Here is a 21,993-nt window from a genome sequence, read left to right as displayed (position 1 = left end):
GGGGAACCCGAGTGAGCCACCGCGTGTCCCCGTCCCCGAGGCTGGTTTCTGAAGCGGTTGGAGCTGCCGCCGCCTGGCCCATCAGGACGGCCGTCCGCACAGAACAACGTCGGGACTGTCGGCGTCTACACGGTCCAACAACAGCCGGTGCGAGAGAGACTTGTGCAGGCCCACCGCGAGGCGGACCTCGGGGAGAGCAGACGGGGGGTGCTGGGCGGGCTTCTAAGGGGCTGAGCGGCGCAGGCCCGTCCTCGGCCAGTCGGAGGCTTGGTGTCCTGCCCTCAAAATGATGGCAATAGACAAAACGTGACCCGGGGTTCCTTCCCACTCAGCTTATGATTTCATGATTCTATTCTGAGAAAAATAAGCCCTTTGAGATTTCAGAAATATTTTCAGATTTGGGGAAGAATCACAGGATAAGATGTAATCACCTCCCTATAAGAAAACATGACAAAAAACCTTAGTGTCTATCGTGGTCAAATTTGGAAGTGAAAGTAGTGCTGGGTGGGCGTTTCCGTCAGCCGGTGGCAGTGACTGGGGACAGCCGAGCCCCAAGCCAAGCCCCAAATGCACACCATGCATGTCCTCTGATTCCCACAATACCGCTACACGGTGAGCCCTGGGGTTCCCAGTTTGCTGATGAGGAAATTTGGTGTCCAGAGATCACATAACTGCCCCAGTTACTGCTCTGGCAGGTCGGGCGAGGTCGGGTGCTGGGTGATCTGATTCCGAATGCCTTGTTCTTCAGTGTAATCGATGCCAGTGTATTCACCCCCTTGTGCCATCTCGAAAGGTGAGTCTTAAGAGTAGAAAGGACAACATCCGGACATGTAAGTTTCAGGAATCTTGAACCCAAACCCCAGGGTCTCTGCCACTGTGTCCTTCAATTCCTAGTCCACAGTGGGTACCCACAGCTGACTTTTAATTGAATCATTAACTTTGAAAATTATTCAATCAACTTAAACCCCACATTCATTTTAAAAGGCAAACTCGTTTGATAAGGCTTGTAACTAACAGAAAATTCTCTGCCTCACCCAGTCCCTGATTTTTACTCCCCCAAAGAAAAGACTTTAATCTATTTCAGTTCTTTGCTGTGGTTACACTCTCTCTTTGTCTAAATAACATGTTTATGTTGCTGACTTCTGACTTTTCAATTTTAGATAGCACTGTGATTTTCCTACTGCTGGAAACGAGGACTTAGGTCTCTCACACCCACTGCCACCTGAACCAAGGGCATTAACGTGCGGCTGGTTACACCAGTATCAGTGCGGGTGTGATGGTGACTCATGGATATCAGGCAACCTAGGCCGTTTGCAGTGCAGTAATTGCACTTATTCTCTTGTAAATCTGCACTTGCTTCGGCTGTGGCTGGCTTGGTTGCCTCCATGCCCATCAAGTTTGTCATTAAACTACCTGCGGGGTGGGTCTCCTTTTGATATGCTCACACACGTCGGGTGTGCGGTTTCATTTCCTCCTTGCCCCTTGGAGCCTTTGACCTGCCTGCTCTGCTCAGGCTGTCTGCTCTCCAGCCCTGCTGCTGAGCTGCTCTCCCAGGGCTTCCCTGCACCGTCACCCAGGAAACAATGCACTGTGCTTTATTTCGCATTATACTCCATTTGCCTGCATCCCGTGACTTCCGGCTTTCTAGTTCTCTGCCTCATTTTGGAAGAGTGTATTCTGCAGAAAACATGAGGTAATGAAAACTTTTAAACCTTTCTTATATGTAAAGTCCTAACTTTTTTCCACACTTGATTACTACCTGGATGAGGTACAGAATTCTTAGCTTGAAAATATTTCCCCTTCGAATTTTAAAGTCATTGCTCTACTGGAATTTCCACTTCTGATACAGGGACAGGGGAGTCTCCCTACTTACCGGCTCCTCATTCATCGGGATGACTGCCTTTGACACTTCCTGAGGCTTTTCAGGATTTCCGCTTCTCTGCTGGTCTAGGACTCCATGATGGCACCACCTGGCATGGTGTTTTCCCACTCACGGCACTGTGCCCACAGCGAGGACACTAGGCTGTAGTTTGAAAGGCTCAAGCATTCTTTGAAAAATTCCTCCTTTTTGAGTTCCCTTTGTGGAGCAAAATGATTTTGGACATCTAGACCTGATTCTCTTTATTTTCTGCCTAATCCTTCATCACTTTACTCTTCTTTCAGAGAATTGTCCTTCCTGCCTTCAGACCATGGGTCATGCAATATCTTCTAAATGGATTTTCTATTCCAGATGTGCATCCCTTGTGAATCCTTATAAGGCATTAAGGATTAGAGGGCATTTCGCCTTCTTCATGAAACCTTTCCTGCCACTACCCCAGAAATGTTGTTCAGTCCCACATCTGAGCCCTGTTGCCCTCCATAAATGCCTCTCTAGTGACACCTGCTTAACTTGCTCCTTTTTTGTGAAGTATTTCAACTATAAAGACAAGTACTGAAAAAAACAAATTCCCATGTATCAACCGACTAGGTTAAAAAAATGGTACCATTTTGCCATTTGGGGTCATTTTTCAATTATTATTGACATTTAATAATAATATTACTATGAAGGACATAAAATATAATATATTCCATTGAAGGCCATATTTTTCTCATTTCCGTTCCCACCCATCCATTGGGAAAGGTAACTAATATTCTGAAGTTGATTCATATTCTTCTGAATGACCTTCTATACACTTACTAGATATGTGTGTGGCCATCAAAATATATCACCTGTATGTGCATATTAATTTATATAAATATAAATATTAGACAAATTATGGTATTTAAATACTTTTTTTAATTTTAAAATTTCTTTTTCAAATTAAAATAAACAGTATCAGTCTTCACATCCTTCTACTCTTTGTTTATTTCCATTCAGCACTGTGTTCAAGGTTTATTCATGTGGATCAGACTTATTACAGGAAGCTGCTATATAAAATGTTCTATTGCATGTGCCACAACTTACCTATCTGTCTAGAGAAGGAAATCTCCAAAATCCTTCTCCTTACATGTTCAGAACACAACAGTGCCTGCATCTCCACATTTTTGTCAACACTTATAATATGTGGTCTTTTAAACACCTGTGACTTGGTAGGTGTGAAACTAAATCCTAATGTCTTGCTTTGCTTTCCTTCCCTAATTACTGGCAAAGTTAATTTATTGCATCAAGAGTCTGCTATGTGACATTCTGGGATACCTCAGTGAGCAGATAGAGAAAGATGTTTGCTTGTAGGAGCGGATGTCTGGCAAGGGATACAGGACACAAATGTTAAGCTGTATCAATAATGCATGAGTAAATTAGTGAGTATGTAAGACCTCAGAAGTACATCACACACCTATTACAGTCACAAAATGTGAAACATACTAATTCAATATTAGGTGGAAAAAGAATCAGATATACGGCTTGCTATTTCTACCCAGGACGATTGGGAAATAGATCTCTCTGCCTGATCAGCTGCTTCTCTCTGCACAAGCACCCATATAGGTTTGAAAAATGTTATATCATAACTTTGGCTGGTCTCCATACTCTGGGATTATAACCTTAGACTAAGCAGAAGATCACCGCTCTTCCTCATGGCTGCACGATTGTCCCTGCTCGGTGTGGCTGCTGTGCAAACCGCTGTAAAACCATAGCTTAGACATTGGCAATCTGTTCTGCTCACCAGCTGGGAGTGGACCGGGTGCAGTCGGCTTCTCATGCCACTCGGTCTGATGGACACTGAGGCTGGAACCACCGCGGAGGTGCCTGTTTTGTACGCCTTGCTTCTGGGCTGGAGAGGCTCAAACGGCGAGAGGCCATGAGGGCGCAACTCCCTGGGCGTCTGCGTCTCTAGGAGGGCTTCCTGCTCGGCCTTCCCACATGGGCATCTCAAGGGACTAGGACATCTGACATGTTGACTCAGGGATCCCAAGAGAAATGAGCATAAGCTGCACATCCTTTTAAAAATTAACTGTGGAAGTCACAACACCTCCTTTTTCCCTCTTCCTGTTCATCGAGGCTGTCCCAAGGCCTATCAGGTTCATGGAGGGGGAGTGTAGACTCTGTCTTTTGATGTCAAGAGTGTCAGATAGTTTGCAATTTTATTTAAGCCACTACAAAAGCATGCCATGATCACACATCAGAACAAACCACAGGTCCTACTTAAGCTACTCTTTTGGAAATACCCACAAAATCTGTCTCAGAAGATCTACCAGACACATGTACAATGACAGCAGATAATTTTGTTGAAAATCCTTTTCTAAGAGTGTGCTTAACAAAGAGAACCTGTCCACCCTAAAATAATCTCTTATGAAGAGCAATTTTTTTTCCTGCTGAATCATTTTCCTGTCAGAGTTTTATCTCAGTAGGATAAGAAAAAGAAAAAGACAGAGCCCGTTGTTTCATAGACTGTGCAGTTGCAAGGCTAGACTTCTACGGACACGGGCCCTTGAAAAATGTATCTGGGACAACACAATTTCAGAAAAGACAAGAAATCGATCAAAAAACTGATAAATATTTTACTAAAAAGATACCTCTCTACCAGCATATACTATTTTCTGCTTGAAAGTCTCCACTGTGTAAATCTCCCACAGCACATAATGGGAACTGGGGATATTAGATCAAAATCACTGAATGTCCTAGATCATCCAGGCATTGTGGTAGATGCTAAGGATACAAAAAAACTTTGGTACAGATTCTCTGTCCTCAAAATTTTACAATTTTGTGAAGTGACAGTATATGCTTAAACATAGCTCATGATAATAGTTAAATAATGATGATTGCAGGCGGAACTTCTGCAACAGTCGATGCGTGCAAGGCACGGTCCGAACACACTGTTCCTGTTCTCGCTTCATCCGCGCTGCGCTGCGTTTATGATGTGTGCATTTTCTACTCATGCCTCAGCTGAGAACAATTAAGGGTGGGCGATGATGTCACGAACTAAATCGACACAATTCTTTTAGCCTCTCTGCTCAACTAAGGACAACATTCACCGGCATGTGTGTGTTATATGTTACGGGCGGCACTCAGTGATTGGCAAGCACCCTACATCTCATCTCAACTCAGAGACCCGAGGCTTGAACTTTGCCTTTGGGATAGTCAGAAAGTCCTTAAAGGAGGCAGTTTGAGCTGCTGACTCCTTTAAGACACTAGGTGAGATTCAGATGAATGGTGAAGGGGTAAGGAACTGGCTTTAGCAAAAAGGAACGGTTTTTAAGTGTTCATGACAAGATGGAGAGAAACGTTAAGGAAGTGATTTTGTATGTTAGCATATTATCTGGCTGAAAGAGAAAAAACGTAACAAAAACACTTTGTTAAGTATTTATGAAGAATGCTTCAGAAAAAAATTTTCATTATATATGTCATTCACATAAGAATTTGTAGATTCTTTAAGAATTCTTTCTGGATTTTTGAAATGATTGTGTATTGAATGAAAATCGATAGTTTCTGCGAAATAAAGACCTTGACGGACAAGTAGGGGAAACATCCAAGCCTCAGCAACTCGTGTCTCTCAGAACCATGTCTGTGCCCACGGAGAACAGGAGTGCTGCGCTTCCTCCCTTCGATCAGGACCTGGGAGGACATTCACTGGGGCGTGTGGGCAGCCAACTTGGGGCCTCAAGGGAGGGGCCTCAGTGGAGAAGAGCAGGGGAGAGGCGAGGGGAGAGATGAATCAGTCACACTCATCTCAGATTGCCTACATTAAAGCCAGTCTCATCACTGAGCTTTTCATTATGTGAGTCTTTTGCTAAGGTAACTTGGGTTGACTTTTCCCTGTTTATTTGCAACAAAGATTCCTAAGTGATACACATTCCTAAGATGTGGTATCAGATAACACATCCAATCAAACTCTACACACAAACAAATTAGCCAATAAAATCCATTCTTTCATTCATCACTTATTGACCAAGTAATTACTTTTACTTCCACCTTGTTAGTATATCTGTCATCTAGCTGAAATGCAGAGATGAAAAGTGTAAGGTGCTTTAATGGGTCCATAGTCTAGTAAGAAGTTCTGTTTGACAGGCAAGTAGGGGAAGCATACAGCAATCTGTATCTCCCAGAACCGTGGCTGTGCACAGAGAGCGGGTCATGCGCTTCCTCCACTTGATCAGGACCTGGAAGGATAGTCCCTGGGGCCCGTGAATGGCTTTAATACAGTGGATACAGGTTACAATGTAAAGAAAAATAATGCTAAGACAAATGTTACTTAGACCTAGTGCATCTAGTCCTGTTTTGCCAAATTACTGGAAGGCCTCAGATGGGAAAAGTTGCTCAAAATGAGACAAAGCATGTCCATTATGTAATCCTTACTCCTTGCTTTGCAATATTTGCATCATGGAGCATTAATTCCTAGAAGACTTACAGTCGTGTTTTTGTTTCCAAGCTCTCTTCAGAACAGTAGTGTTTGAACTAAATTCAATGAAGCATGCTTGAAAATCCTTGGTAGTAATAAACCACCAAAACTCCAGGCATCAGGTTCATGGTATTGATTTGCCCACAGGAGCACAATTGTTGCTGAAAACTTTCATAAGACAGGAACTGGGCCAGCCTCCCCAGGGTCACCAGCCTGTGCTCCATGGTCTTGGACCAGGATTTCATCTTTGACATTTAAATGGAATTTCCTCAGAAACCATAATTTTTGCTGCATCTCTTGAAGGCAAGGGAAAGAGAAACGTGCCTGCTTTGGGCCTGGTTATCTCTGCATTAAGGGGTCTTGAGAGCAAGGCGGGCCTGTGCGGCCATAGCCAGCATTCAGGTCCAGGCAACGAGGGGACTGTAACACACACGTCTGTTTTCTGCCGCAACTTCTTGAACACTCAAAGCTTCGAAGCACAAGCAGAGAACAAATGCCTAAGGTGCCTGAAACACATACAGTCTCTTGGATTCTTTGATTTGCTTTTTGTTCTCATTTTGGCTTTTTCCAATAAGTTATCATGAAAATTCTCAATAAAACAAAACTGAATGAATTTTACCATGCAGATCCTCCATATTCTACATGGACGTTTTATAATATTTGCTGAATCTCACATCTGTCTTTCTATCCACCCCATCTCCATGTATTAATCCTCCTTTTGAAGTATTTTAAAGTGAATTAAAGAGATGTGTGTGCTGAATACCATGTACTCCTTAACTTGAATTCTGTTATGTGTGTGGTGTCTCCCCGCTTTGAGGTCACATTTAGAAATCACGTATTTCATTTCTTTTTCCAAAGTTTTGACAAATACATATACTTTGTAACCAAACCCCTATTAAGATAGTAAACTTTACCACCATCTCAGAATGTCTCCTCATGATTTCTCCCAGTCATTCGCCAGGCAATCACAACGTGGAATTTCTTTTTTATAACCATCGATTATACTTGCGTATTTCAGGAATTTATATGCAGGGAACCATACAGTGTGGAGGCTCTCAGGTAAGACTTTGTTTCCTCAGCACAAAATTTTTGAGATTCACCCATATGTAGTACACAGTTCTTTCCTTTCTAATGCTGACTAATATTCTTTTATCTGAATATACCAGTTTATTTATCTATTCCTGTACACCCGGCCAATTCCATTGTTTGGCTCTCATGACAAAACTTGTGTGAATATTTTACTTAAATGCTTTGTGGGTATGTATTTTCATTTCTTTTAGGCAAACATGGGGTATTAGAATTGCTTGAAATTGTGTGTTTAGTGTCATTTGATATTCATACCAACACTAAGAACGTTACTGTCCCATAACACTGCTAACATTTGTCATTATCCATCTCTACTTTTGGCCATGTTAGTGGGGGATAGTCGTACCTCCTGCTGGTTTTCATAGTTTTTTCTCTGTTGTCTAATGATTTTGTGCAATTTTTCATGTGTTTATTGGCTATTTTTATATCTTCTTTTGTGAGGTATCTGTTAAAACTCTGTTCATTTTTTGATTGGATTGATTATTTTTTTATTAAAATGTAGTTCTTTACAAGCCCTTTGCCAAATACAGGTTTTTCCCTTTTTAAGAAGTATATTCTCACTGTTTATGGCTTATTCATTCATTTTCTTAATGATGTGTTTAATGAGTGAAAGTTTCTATGTTAACGTAAGTCTATTTTTCTCACTTCTTTCTATGATGCTGCATACTTCATGTTAAGTTAAAATAGCGCATTTTTTACCAATTGAAGGCTTGTGCTGATCAAATCTATCAGCACCGTTTTTCCGACAGTATCTGCTCACCTCATGTCTCTGTGTCGCGTTTTGGTAATTCTCACAATATTTCAAACATTTTCACTATTATTATATTTGTCATTTGTCATGGTGATCTGTGCTCATTGATCTTTGATGTTACTATTGTAATTGTATGGGCGCCACGAGCCACGGCCGTAAGACAGCAAACTTGATCAATAAGCACTATTTGTATTCAGACCATTCCATTGACGAGCATTCCCATCTGTCTCCTTCCCCTTGGGACCCCTACTCACTAAGGCGCAGCAGTACTGACACCTGCCCATCAATAGCCCTCCAATGGCCCCTGAGTGCTCGAGTGGAAGGAGGAGCCACTCCCTCACTTTAAATCCAAAGCTGGAAATGACCCAGCTCAGCGGGGAGGGCAGGCCGAAGCCCAGACAGGCTGAAATCTAAGCCTCTTGCACCTGTCGGCCAAGTTGTGAAGCAAAGGAAACCATCTTGAAGGAAATTAAAAGCGCTTCTCCAGAACACATGAACGATGAGAATGTGAAACCACCTTATTGCTGATGTGGAGAAAATACGGGTGATCTGATAGAAGATCAAACCAGCCACAACATCCCTTCAAGCTGACACCTCATCCGGAGAAAGGCCCCCACTCTCTTCAATTCCGTGAGGGCTGAGAGGTGAGGAGTCAGAATGAAAGCTGGAGGCTGGCAGAGGTTCACGAGGTTTAAGGAGAGAAGTTCCTCCATAACAGAAGGTGCTGGCGGAGAAGCTGCAGCGAGTTACCCAGAAGACGCAGCTGAGGTCACTGATGAAGGTGCCGCACCAAACAACACTTCCCACATAAAAGGAACAGCCTTACGTTGGAATATGATGCCAGCTAGGAGTTACATAGCTGGAGAGGTCAAGTCAGTGCCTGATTTCAAAGCCTCAAAGAGCCGCTGACTCTCTTGTTTGTGGCTCAGGCGGCTGGCGGCTGTACGTTGAGGCCAGTGCTCGCTGACCATTCTGACATCCCTGGGCCCTTGAACATGCCTCATCTCCTCTGCCTGTGCTCTGCGAATAAACACTGAAGCCTGAGGACAGCACAACTGTTTACCACATGGTTTACTGAATATCTTAAACCCACTGTTAAGACCTACTGCTCAGAAAAAAATATTCCTTTCAAAATATCCCTGCTCCCTGACCATTCACCTGGTCACCAATGAGCTCGCGTGGAGATGCACAACAAAATTCACGTTGTTTTCATGCCTGGAACACATCCTTTCTGCAGCCATGGATCAAGAAGTAATTCTGACTGTCTTTCAGAAATACATTTCATAAGGCTGTAGCTGCATTACCGATTTCTCTGATGGATCTGGACAAAGTAAACTGAAAACCTTCTGGAAAGGACTCAGCATCCCAGATGCCTCTAAGAACATTTGTGATTCATGGGAAGAGGTCAAAATACCAACATAAACAGGAGTTTGGGAGAAGCAGATTCCAGCCTCCCGGATGACTCTGAGGGTTCGAGACCTCAGTGGAGGACATCCCTGCAGGTGTGGTGGAAACAGTCCGAGAACAAGAACTAGAGGCGGGGCCTGAGGGTGGGGCTGAGCTGCTGCACCTCAGGATCGGACTTGAAGAGATGGGGAGCTGCTCCTCAGGGATGAGCAGAGAAGCTGTCATGGGACAAACTTCATTTTTGTCTTATTTTGAGAAATGGCTGTGCCCCAGCCTTCAGCAGCCACCACCCTGCCCAGGGAGCAGCTGTGGACATGGAGGCAGACCCTCCCCCAGCAGAAAGATCATGACTTGCCCAACACTCAGATGATGGTGAACATTTTTGAGCGATAAAGTATTTTTTAATTATGGTGTGTACATTTTTTAGACATAATGCTGTTGTACACTTAATTGACCATAACATAGCATAAAGCTGACTCTAATATGCACTGGGAAACAAAAAATTCGTTTCACTGGCTTTACCGCCATCTTCACGTCATGGTGGTGGTCTAGGCCTGAACCCGCTCTTCTCCAGGGGAGCCTGCAGCGGTCGTGTTCTGCGCAGTCCTGAAAAATGACCCTCCTCCCTGGGGAGGTAACATCAGGCGGGACAAGGGGTGGAAGCGGCGGGAGTAAGTATCTGCCTTCTGTGGTTTTGATAAGCCATTTACTCCTTTTCCTTCTCTCTTTTTTTAGTTGAATTCGTATCCCAGGCACCTTGCAGAAATGCCGGGGTGAACTAGACGGAGGTGTTCTGTCCTCCGGGAGCTGCGCAGCAGGTGGGGGTCGGCAGGGGCTGCGTGAGTGGCAGGGATGGGATTCGTATAGAAGGGCAGGAAGGCCCCCGGAAGAGTTGATGTTCCCATGAAGACTGTGCTGCCGGATGGAAGGGCACATTCCGGGGTCCTCACTGGGCCACGAAGGCAGCTGTGCTTCCTATGCGTCATCCACACATGCTTCACACGGCTTTATAGAACCCTCGCTCCCCTTAGACGTGCATAATAGCATCATCCTCATCAGGAAGAAAGAGGTGGGGGAGGAGGTGCGGGAGGGAGGGAAGGAGGGGCAGAAAGTGAATTTATGGCGAAATAAGTTAAATCTTGGTATTTCTGAGTCAAGGCCTGAGCTCTTAGTCCCCACATTTCAAGGAAAGGACAAGTCTGGTGAGCGTACACGTACCCATCCTTGCTCGTGTTGTGCGCTGGCTGATTTTATCGGCCCGCTCGCCTGTGACACGAGGCCCAGATACTCGGTCACACGTTACACTGCCTGCTGCCGTGGAAGCACTTCTGGATGAAATTGACATTTAAAATTGGTAGGCCTGAATAAAGCTGACTATTCTCCATCATGTGGGCAAACCTCCGTCCACCAGGCCAGAACAGAGCGAACGGTGACGTCCCCCCAGCAGGATGGAGTCCTGTGACAGACGGGCTCTGCCTGGAGCCACAGCTCGGCTGCTGCCTGGGCCTCCAGCCTGCAGGCCTACCTTGCGGAGTTAGCTTGGCTATTCTGGGTGACACTGCCTGTTGCAATGTGTGTGCCTGTGTGTGCACGTGTGTGTGTGTGTGTCCTGAGGGCCTCTCGCCTGTATGAGAAAACCTGAGCATTTCCATATTCAGAGGCCTGTCTGAGGGTAGATTAAATTTTCCCGAGGGACCTGTTCAGGTTCTATTAGACAGTAGTTCAAGAGCGTTTTTGTCAGTGATAATAAGCCCACAAAGAGGCAGGGAAACAGAGTCACGGACTGTGAGGGCTGGAGAGCGGTAGCAGCAGGGGGCCGTTCACGGAGCTGGCCTGCGAATCGTGTGTGGACGTCTGTGTGGGCGGCTGTGCGGGGCGTGGACTGAACAGAAGCATCATTTTTATCACAGTATCTCCACCACACTCAGGGATCGGTGCAAAATGTACCCCTTGGGATGGGCGTAATGCGGCGGTTAGGTGAGTAAGATAGAGGACGGCTGGGGAGACGCTGCTGAGAAGCAGTTAGATCCTGACTCTCTCTCTCACTTCTCTTCCCAGACTAGTGTCCTCCCTGACTCCAGCCTAAACTCCAAGTTGTTCTTCGAGGAATGTAAAAGGGGAGGCCAGGATGTTTAAGGGCAGGGAAAGAAAGCTGAAACCGCAGTGCTCCTGTGGAGAGAAGCCCGCACTCTAACTCAGCACGGTTGCTGGTGCTCGTCGCCAGGCCTTCACCCTTTTCTCTGGAGGGTGGAAGTGGTGCCTCTGGGGGCTCTTGGCAACCCAGCCAAACGGACCCACCCAGTGGCCATCAGGGAGGCGCACAGCACGGAAGCTCTGAGCTCACAACGATGTTTTAGTTGGGAGATGCTTACATAAGAATAGACAGCCTCTAGCATGAGAGATAAAGACTAGAATCAACATAAAGAAACAGATTTGCACAGCCTTCTCAAGAAGAACAAGGCTTCAAATAAATAACTATCAATAAATATCCTTAGAGAAAAAAGAAAAGACTTTTTAATTATGAGGCAGGAAAAGAACATTGAAAGGACAGAAGAACACTTAGAAATTATTTGCTGAAGTTTGGAAGACATAATTCGACGCCTGGTGAGTGCTGGAATTTTCCAGAATGTAAGGCAGAATAAAAATGAAATGGGTAACAGGGAAATGAAGATGAAAAGTAGAGTAACAACCCAGAAATGATGATGTATGCGTACGACGTATTTCACAATGATTGGGAAAGTGTCATCCACAGAAGTATTGAAACCCTTGAGTATGTGGGCCGTGCGCCGGCAGTGGAATAGCTCAGCGTGCGGCTGCCCGTGTGGATGGGCACAGAGCCTTGTGGGGAGCATCAGCGGACACACCTGGACGCTGAGAAGGAAGAGCCAAGCTTGGAAAGGGAAAAAGGAAACACCAAGTCACTTTTTTTAAAAGAAATCAGGAGTCAGTCAGAATATCTTGAGACTTCCCCACCCTGCAAAAAGGAACAGGATTTGAAAACTTGAAGGAGAAATTAATTTTTATCTATAATTCTATTCTAAGCGAAATTAGTAATGGAATGACAGGTATAATAAACACTTTTTAAAAGCTATAACATCTCCAAACATGTGCCCACGGTGCTCCATTTTTATGAAGAAGTTGTGGAAGTATGCGCCGCACCATAAAGGGACAGAGAAGAGAAGACCAAGGGCCTGGTGGCCAGGACATGCAGAGGAAGCCACTCCTGGGGGCTGGAGGAAGCCCAGGTGACAGCTTTGTACCATAATCAGAGGTCTTCCATCCATTTTTAAACTGGCCAGAGTTCAAGGGAAGATTTCTCCAAGACGACATTCTCCAAGAAGATGACATGGACAAATGACTCATACATCAGTGCCCTAAGATGTTTTGGCGTAAGAGATTAATAATAAGTCTATAGAAAAAAAAAGTAACAGAGCAAAACAAAACAATGGAGCATGATTATTATTCATTCCAGAAAAAGTTAGGTGCATAAAAGAATCTTACTGCACGGCTTACCTGCGAACAGCCTGTAACTTATAAAAGTGGCATAGACACCACTAACCCGAATTACAATCTAACTTGTGGAAAGGTGAGGGGAGAGAAGAAAAGGTAGGCCAGGTGAAGTGGTGTGGGCGGGGCCAGGAGAATCACAGGCAGGTGCTCTTGCACGGGGGACATGAACCGCTGATCCTAAGGAGTGCAACTCACATCAACAAGAAGAGATGTTCTTCGGAGCTGCTGAGGTAAACAGGACAGAGTCAGGAAGAGGTCACAGGCTTGACTTAGGTGGGAGAAGGGGACAGGAGGACAGCGGATTGTCACTTTTTGGCAGGAAATCAGACAACATCGAATCTTTACACACCAAAATATTGCTAACAATTAACATTTAAAACAAATAAAAATTAACCTGGTGCTCATCTGCTTCTCCAAGCAGTCTCTCCAAATGCGAAGTTCTTACTCCTTCCAGACGGCCTGGGAGCTCCCGTGCGCCCAGGGCTGCCTGGCAGCTGTTTGCCTTAGTGCGCCGGAGGCACGCTGAGTCCTGACGCTTGGCCCAGCCTGGATTTGCCGTATATGGGAGTTCTTTCCTTCACTTGCCTTTTCTCCCCACCATATGTTTCCTACCTATCTGCAAATCTCATAAAAACACTGCTTACCTTTTCCCACACGGTAGCTGCAGCCCTTGCAGGGCCTCAGAAGAAGGAGCTCACCACTGAATCCTGAACATGAGCAGAAACATAAACGAACAAGGCCAAAGAAATTCCGTATTAGACCTGGCAGAACACCCAGCTAGCTTCGGTCTCTTGAGAGGTCACAGGCACGATTTAATGATCCCACCTGAGATGCTGAAGGAGAAACATTCTGCTCTGAAAAAGACACTTTCAAGGGGATGGAAAGACATTATGTTTGATGTCAGTGTTTTCAAATGACACATCTCATAAAGAATTATATACAAAGAACTTTTAAAACTCAACAATAAGAAAAGGAACAACCACATTTTAAAAAATGGGTAAAAGAACTGAACAGATACATCACAAAACAAGATAGATGACAAATTTATGCTTAACAAATGTCATTATGGAATTGCAAATTAAAGCAACAATGAGATATCACTACACACCTATTGGAATGGCAAAAATTCCAGACACTGACAAGACCAAATGCTGGTGAGGATGTGTGGGAGGGGGAGCTCGCACTCACTTCTGGTGGAATGCAAAAGGCTGCTGCCACTTTTAAAGACATTTTGAAGGCTTTTTCACAAACCTAAATAGAGCCTTGGCAAACTATATGGCAATCACATTCCTTAGTATCTACTCAAAGAGTTGAAAACTATGTCCTCTTAAACACCTGCACATGGATATTTACAATAGCTTTATTCAAGCAAAACTTAGAAGCAACCAAGACAATCTTTACTAGGGTAATGGATAAGGAGTTGGAGGTACATTCATACAATGAATACTCTAGTTAGCTTAATAAGTGGGGTCACACAGTATTTGTCCTTTTGTGTCTGGGTCATTTCACTTAGTGTAATGGCTTCAAAGTGCACTCATGTTGCAGCATATGTTAAACTGTCTTCCGTTTTGAACCTTCGTGTAGTATTGGTGGGAATACAAATTGGTGCAGCCACTGTGGAAAAGAATATGGAAATTCCTTAATAGATTAAAAATAGAAATATGATCCAACAGTTCCCTTTGTGCTTGCTTTTCCAAAGAAGTCAAAAACACAAATTTGAAATGTTATCTGTACCCCCATGTTCATTGCAACATTACTTATAATAGTCAAACAATGTAAACAACCTGAATGTCCACTGATGGATAAATGGATGGAACCATGAATATTATTCAGTCATAAAAATGGATGGACCACAAGATTAAGGTACAAAAGCCAGTTGTATTTCTATATACTGCCACTGAGCACATGGGCACTGAAAGTAAAAACTCAGTAGTTCCATGTAAATCTTATACATCGTGTACAGGATCACATGCTGAAAAGTATGTGACACTGAAATACACCAAGAATAAAAGACATACCATGCCCATGGATTGGAAGAGTAATCCTATTAAAGACATTGATTCTCCCCAAATTAATATGCAGGTTTAACACACTTTCTATCAAAATCATAATGATATATTTTTGTAGATATGAACAATATTGGTCTAAAATGTATATGCAAAGAGAAAGGAACTAAAAGAATTGAAACAATTTTGAATAAAAGACAAGAAAAGAAGAATACAGTGGGCGGGAACGGTCTACTGCATTTCCAAACTGGTCCTACAGCCGTAGTCATGACTTCGGCAAAAAGGATAGATCTGTAGCCCAGTGGAGCAGAATAAAGAGCCCAGGGTCACTCACAAACATGCCCCAACTATTTTTTGACAAAGGTACAAAAGCAATGAAAAGAAATAAATATATTTTAAACAAATGGTTCAGGAGCCATGAGACATCCATAGGCAAAACAAGAAAATCTCGACTTAAATCTCACATCTTATAAAGAATTTATTAAAAATAAATTACGGGATTAGATGTAAAAAGTAAACCTGCAAAACTTTTAAAGAAATAGGAGGAAACCTTCAGAATTCAAGGCTAGGCAAAGAGTTCTTGATGATATCAGAAGCACAAATCATAAAAGGGAAAATTTGATAAATCGACTTAACAAAAATTTTTTAAATTTGCTCTGTGGCAAACCTTGTAAAAGGAACAAAAATATAAATTAACTAGTGGGAGACCACATTTGCAAACCACATATCTGAGAAAGGACAAGGGTTTAGACTATCCAAAGAATTGTCAAAGTTCAAGAGTAAAATAACATGTCCAATTAGAAAATGGGCAAAAGATGTGGATGATGTACCAGGGGCAAATAAGCACATGGTAAGTTGTACATCATTGGCCACGATGGGTTGCAAATTAAAACCACAGTGAGCGATCACCGCACACCTATCAAAATGCTGTGTGTGAGCAGCAAGGACAGCAGTGTGCCACAGTGTGGGCGGGAATGGCTCTCCTGGACATTGGGGGAGGGGGGTGACACACAACACAGCCACTGTGGAAAACAGACTGGAAGTTTCTTAACAACAAGGCAAAACCAAGAAATTAAATAAAAAACAACTGAGCAGGTGGCTACCATATGACCCAGCCGTTGTACTCCTGGGCTCTGATCCCAGAGAAATAAAGGTATTCACACAAAAACCTGTACACCAATGTTTATAGCAGCTTTATTTGAAATGTCCCAAAGCTGAGGAAAACCAGATGTCCTTCAGTGAATGAACCGCTAAACTGACGGTGGTGTAGCCACGTTGCAGGGCACCAGGCAGCAATAAAAAGGACAAAAGCTGCAGGCAGTGATTTGGGAGAATCTCCGGAGAGCTGTGCTGAGTGGGAAAGGCCAGCCCAGAAAACCGCGCACCGTGTGAGGCACTCATTCAACAGTCCTTAAGCACCCCGGCTGCAGAGTGGGGGGCAGGTTAGCCGGCAAGCCCAAGGGAGCAGAGTGGGGGGGGAAAGAGGAGCTGTGCCCCGCAGGGCGGCACGAGGCAGCCTCACGGCAATGCCGCCCTTCTGCGTGGTGGCCCATCACCTGCCACCCCTGGGTGTGAGTGTCCTATGGTTGTGACCCTACCACTGGGGGGCGCTGGGTCTTTATCTCATCATGTCTTGCAACTGTATGTGGACCTGCAGTTACCTAAAACAAAGCTTCATTAAAAATAAAAGAGAACCATATCTATGACTGTTTGATGATAAAACAGGTCATAAAGAGAAAATAAATGTATCAAAATGAAGATCTCAAAACTCTAGAAGTTATAATAGAGGCAGTAATGGCGAGCATTAAATCCATTTAACTTTATGAGTCATTATGTTTTAGATGCTTCTTTGGTAGACAACAAATTTAATGACAAAATCAAGCAAAATACTATGTTTTACCTGGTGAATTTCAACCACTTAAAAGACAAATATAATCTATCATTTATTGTGAATGTTGATAAATTGTAGTTGTTCCTCATATAACTGTTTAATTTATTATACTGTTAGTTTATTTTAAAAAATTCTTTCCATCTTTCTATTTAACTTATCCTGTTTTTATTATTATTATTATTATTATTACTTTTTTCTCTCTCCTCTCCCCTATCTTGGAAGCCTTTCCTTTATTTGCACTATTTTCATGATTTTCCTTAAAATGCATGCACAAAAAGCTTAGCGCTAACGTGACCCTCCTTACCAACAACAGAGGAAACATGTAAGGTTTTATTTGTGTACCGCGTGCTAGAATTTTAGTTCTGCCTTATTTTAAAATCCAAAATCAGTCATTATTTCTGTTCTTCAGTAGATGCCTAGTTTCTCACGTAGGTTTATTTATTCGCTGTCCACAGTGGCATCTCGTATTGCCCTCTTGTTCTGTCCCGTTTTCTCCTGAACTTGTTTCCATGAGCCCCTGCGAACTGTAAAGTCCTTCTGGCTAAAGATGCCTTAAATTCAAGCTCGCTGTGAGTGACAGGTTGCAGGGCAGAGAATTCTCGGTTGACAGTTTTCCCCATGAGCACACTGAGAATGATATGATTCCATTTTTTTTTTGCAGTCTTATACTCAATATTTGGTGTTCTACTATTTCCCAAAGAATTTCTGAGTTGGGATTTAATTTTGTTCATCTCGCTCAGGACCCGGCACGCTCCTTCAGTCCAAGGGTTCACGCCTTTTGCGCGCCCTCAGCCGCTGTCTCCTTTATGTCGCATTCTTCTGGTTCTTCACACTCTCAGCTCACTTTCATAGCCCCTCTGGGTATTTGATCGATCCTGTTATTTTGTTACCCTTATTTCCTTATTGCTCATTCATTCATTTACTTCTTTCACCTCTGCCTCTGTACTGCATTTCAGAGAGTTTCCAGTTGTAAAACTTACTGGTAATTTTTTAATTGAAATGGTTACATTTTAGTACATTTAAAAGCTGCCCTATTTTATTTTTATACTATCCTTCTCTTCCATTTTGACTTTGATCTCTGTTCCTTTGATCTTTTATTCCTCTAATAATTTACAGGCATTTGCAGCATCTCCCAGATTGATCATCCCAGGCTCTTGGGACTATTAATCCTTCTGACTTCTGTTTGTCTTTCTCTCAGGTCTCTCAGGTCTTGGCAGGCCTTCTGTGAGGGCCCAAAAAACCTGAGGACTAGTTTCTCTGAAATATCCCTTCACCTCGGTGTGCGTGGGTGTCCCCAGCAAGCTAGGGCCCTGTTCCCAGGCCGGTTTCGTGGCAGAGTCTTTGTCTGGAGATTTGTGATCCATGGGGGGGCATGTCAGCTCTGCTCTGCAGCTGAAGGCGCCCTGGGCTTAGTCTCACTGTCTCCCAGGAGATGCTAACTGGACTTGACATTTCCTCAGGCCTTTGCATGAGGTGTTTTTAGTCCCTGTCAGCAAACAGGCAGAGGTCCCAGAGTTTCCTGTTAGAGCCTTAGAGGCAACCTCCTCTCCACACAGACCGTGTCTCTTGCCCAAATATGATGATGTCCTCATGGGACGTCCCTGCCACTAAAGCAGCGGCAGAGGGTGATAGGAACCCACAGCACCGCACGACCTCACAGCTGTGAGCTCCCACTCTGTGGCTGGGGGGGACCTACTGTGCACTTGGGCAGCCCTGACTCTGTCCAGGGATATCAATCCATAACATGTGAGAGACTTCTGAATAATGTGTTCTCACTTGTCAGCCAGATGTTTTGTCTCGTCATTAACATAAATGTTACAGAGAATGTCCATTGCAACATTTTTAATGACCTTTTTTGGCTGGTGGACACTTAATTATTCCTAATCATCTTGGAAATTTCCTGCTTAGCATTTTGTAAAAATTGTAGGCACCCAACATCCAGCAGCAGGCTCTATCCCACCTCCCTGCAAGTTTTTTGTTGTTGTTCTGTTTGTGTTTTCACTCTAAGCTCAGTTATGACTCATTAGCAGTTATCTATTTTTTTAAATAAAAGAAAAATAGTCAACTTTAGAAATCTCCTATTTTGATTTCTACTTGTTTTTCCCATGCTTTTAAAGTGATACCTGTATTTTTCAGTTTTCTAAACTAATCTGTTTACATAATGTGGAGATAAATAGAGTAAATGTTAACATCAGTGTCATGGCATCAAAACTGAGGTTTATGTCAACAACTCTGGAATAGGTAGTTGTATGCAGGAGATTGGGCATTTACCATTAGATAAGGCATTGACTTGTTTCAGCTTGTTGATTAAAATTATTATTACATATATGTTGCAACAAAGAATTGAAATATGATAATTACCTCCTAGTCATCAATAGCTAGAGCCAGGGGAAAGCTGGAGCTATGTTCCAGAGACATTAAAATCTGGGGCTGTTTTCTCATCTTTCACAGGATAAAAAGAACAACCACATTATAGTTCTTCTGATGAATAGCATTAATCTGCATAGAACATTACACCGCAAACTTGCAAGCCGTGTTATGATGCTTCATGCTCGATTCTTAGAAGGAGATCCGGGCTCTAGAATCTCATGTGGCATGTGAGGAGGGTGCAGCCAGAGAAGACAGGGCCTCCTCAGATGGCACCTTGTCCAGCAGAGAAGGTGGGGCTGATGGAGACGTGGCCCTGGATGTGACAAGGGTGCTGTGCAAACAGGAATAACAGTGATTTCAGTAGCATCGCGGGGGGAAAAAACAATGCCCAACAGGTAGATCATCGTGTCTGGTAAATCTGATTTCCAGATAACAGGTTAGACTTAGATCAGAAATAGGAGAAAAATTTCAAACACAAGGCACTGGTTTAAACTTTCGTGTTTGTGTGTTCTGTTTCAGAGATACTACGATTCACCGAGAATTAAAACAAGGCAAAACTAGCAACGAGGTGGACGACATCATGATTCGCTTAATCCTTCCACACGGTCTGTAACAATACTTCTTTACACACAGAGAAATGGAGGCCCCCGGGTTAGACAGCCTGCCCCAGACCACAGAGGGAGGTGTGAAGACAAACTGTCACCACACTTCTGTAGCACAATGACCTGTATCGGTCTAAGGACATTGCACAGTAAGGAAATTCTTTTGTCTGAATGGGTTTTAAAAAAAATAAATACCTAGAGATCACACAAGGAGTAGAAAACCTATTACAGAATGGCATGGGGACAGTTCCCAAAGTGTGATGGAAATACAGCTTATTAGAGCAGAATTGTGTGAACAAGACTGATTTCTTGGTTTATCCACTGCAGGGAGAACATGTACTCTGATGGTCAGAGGGGCCATGAAGTCCGCACACCCATCTCTATGAATATTGCAGAACCCAGCACCTTAAAAAGATAACAAGGTTTTATTAGGAGTATCTGACTCGCTTTATAATTTTGGAATAAACTGTGCACAGATGTCATCAATCAGCTGTAAGGGGCATAGTTCTGATACAAACCAATTACCCCTGTGTTTGGGTCTTTCTTAGACCCTCTTCTCATATTCGTTGCTTTTTGCTTTAGTTTCACAGTGGTGGCCAGTGAACAGGTTCACTGTGGTGCATCAGCCTCTCCCTGTGACCGGCCACTCACTTGGTTTTTGTGGTAACGTCTACACAGAGTTTTTTCTGCCATACGATTCCCCGTAACTTGGATGCAGCCCAGTGTGAGTGCTCCTTTCGTTAAAGTGTTTTCTGGCTGGTTGGAACAAAAGAGGGAATCTTGACCCTCTTCCCTGGGCAAGCGCTTTGTACTCAGGTCCACTGTGGAAGCACATCTTTATGGGGAGGTGTGCAGAGACCACTGCATTTCCTGTCCCTGAAGTGTGCTTATCTTCACAAGCAGCCTCATGCTTTTGACTGGAACTGCGAGTGACACTCCTGCTTCAAGCTAAGAACCACATGCAAGTAAAACAACCACTCCCTCGCATTTTACTATGGCTTCAGGCAAAGCTATTAAATGATTAAATGGGGCTCAGCAAACATTCAGGAACCGTGTGCAAAGGCATTACCCTGAGTTAATCCGGAACGAAAGAGGACAGGGCTCCAGGGTTGACTTACTGAGCTGACACAGAGCAGTGATACCGCTTCATGTAAGCAGGGGTCATATCACTGTGTGTGTGTGTGTGTGGGTGTGGGTGTGAGTCACACTCATAGGGAGAAAGATTTGATAATGACTCTCAACCAATAAGCAGAGGATTATTGAGGGGCAGAATTGTATTCTCCATTATGAAGCCAAGATTTTTATGGGAAGTAGTGTTTAAGTCTCTGTATTTCAATTCTGTCTCTCTAATCTCACTGAATCAAACTTATAATTGCTCGGGAACTGGGGAGAAGTAAGCCTCAAAAACCTACCAATGTATCCCCATCCATGGAGTAATTTAAGAAGGGCTTTTGTATTACCCAAACTGTAAAATATTGCGGTTTACATTTTATTTATGGAATTATAAGCGTGCTAGAAATTTTCTTTGCATAAAACAGATGTGTTTGAGGAAAATATATAGTTCCCGTGTATCTATTTATAGATATGTGGTTTCTCTTAGAAGCTGAACATTTTTCCACTTTTTTTCTTTTCTCTCTGCTTATAGGCCGTATTTCCTTTTATAACAAAATAGAAACATGCTGTACAGGTTACTGACTCAATTTAGACACTCGCCTTCCCAACTTGAATCATCTGGTTACTAATAACTAGGGTTTTCAGACTTTACTTTTCATCTTCTCATAGACCAGTGTCTCAGAGTTTCAACTTCTCTCACATTTGAGGACTGAAACTCTATGTGCCTACTTTTAATCGTATATATGTGCAGTCATTCATACATGTGACGTGACACAGACCCTAATGCATGTATAAAAATAAATGAAAATGCCCTCATTTCTTTTATTAGTGCTCCATGATTTTATTGTCAAATATGTGAACCTTGTATGGGTTTTTGTTAGAGATTTCAAAGTCTTCCAGTTCTTTAAGGACAGGTGAGTTCCGAGTGTATAAATCACGTATG

General features: G+C 43.3%; 1 long non-coding RNA gene across 2 annotated transcripts; it reads left to right on the top strand.

Annotated features, from left to right (window-relative positions):
• The first annotated feature begins 37 nt into the window (after positions 1-37).
• LOC140850516 (uncharacterized) lies at positions 38-21,859 on the top strand. 2 transcript variants are annotated; one of them, XR_012133464.1, is made up of 4 exons: positions 38-147; positions 696-793; positions 19,855-19,940; positions 20,265-21,859. It is a non-coding gene; the product is annotated as an uncharacterized lncRNA (long non-coding RNA). The 2 variants fall into 2 exon arrangements; XR_012133463.1 differs by lacking the exon at positions 696-793 and having other exon boundaries at positions 45-147.
• Positions 21,860-21,993: the final 134 nt, after the last annotated feature.

Source organism: Manis javanica, chromosome 7 (genome assembly GCF_040802235.1).
Source record: "Manis javanica isolate MJ-LG chromosome 7, MJ_LKY, whole genome shotgun sequence".
NCBI classification, from domain to species: Eukaryota; Metazoa; Chordata; class Mammalia; order Pholidota; family Manidae; genus Manis; species Manis javanica.
This window is presented reverse-complemented; position numbering and strand designations above follow the sequence as displayed.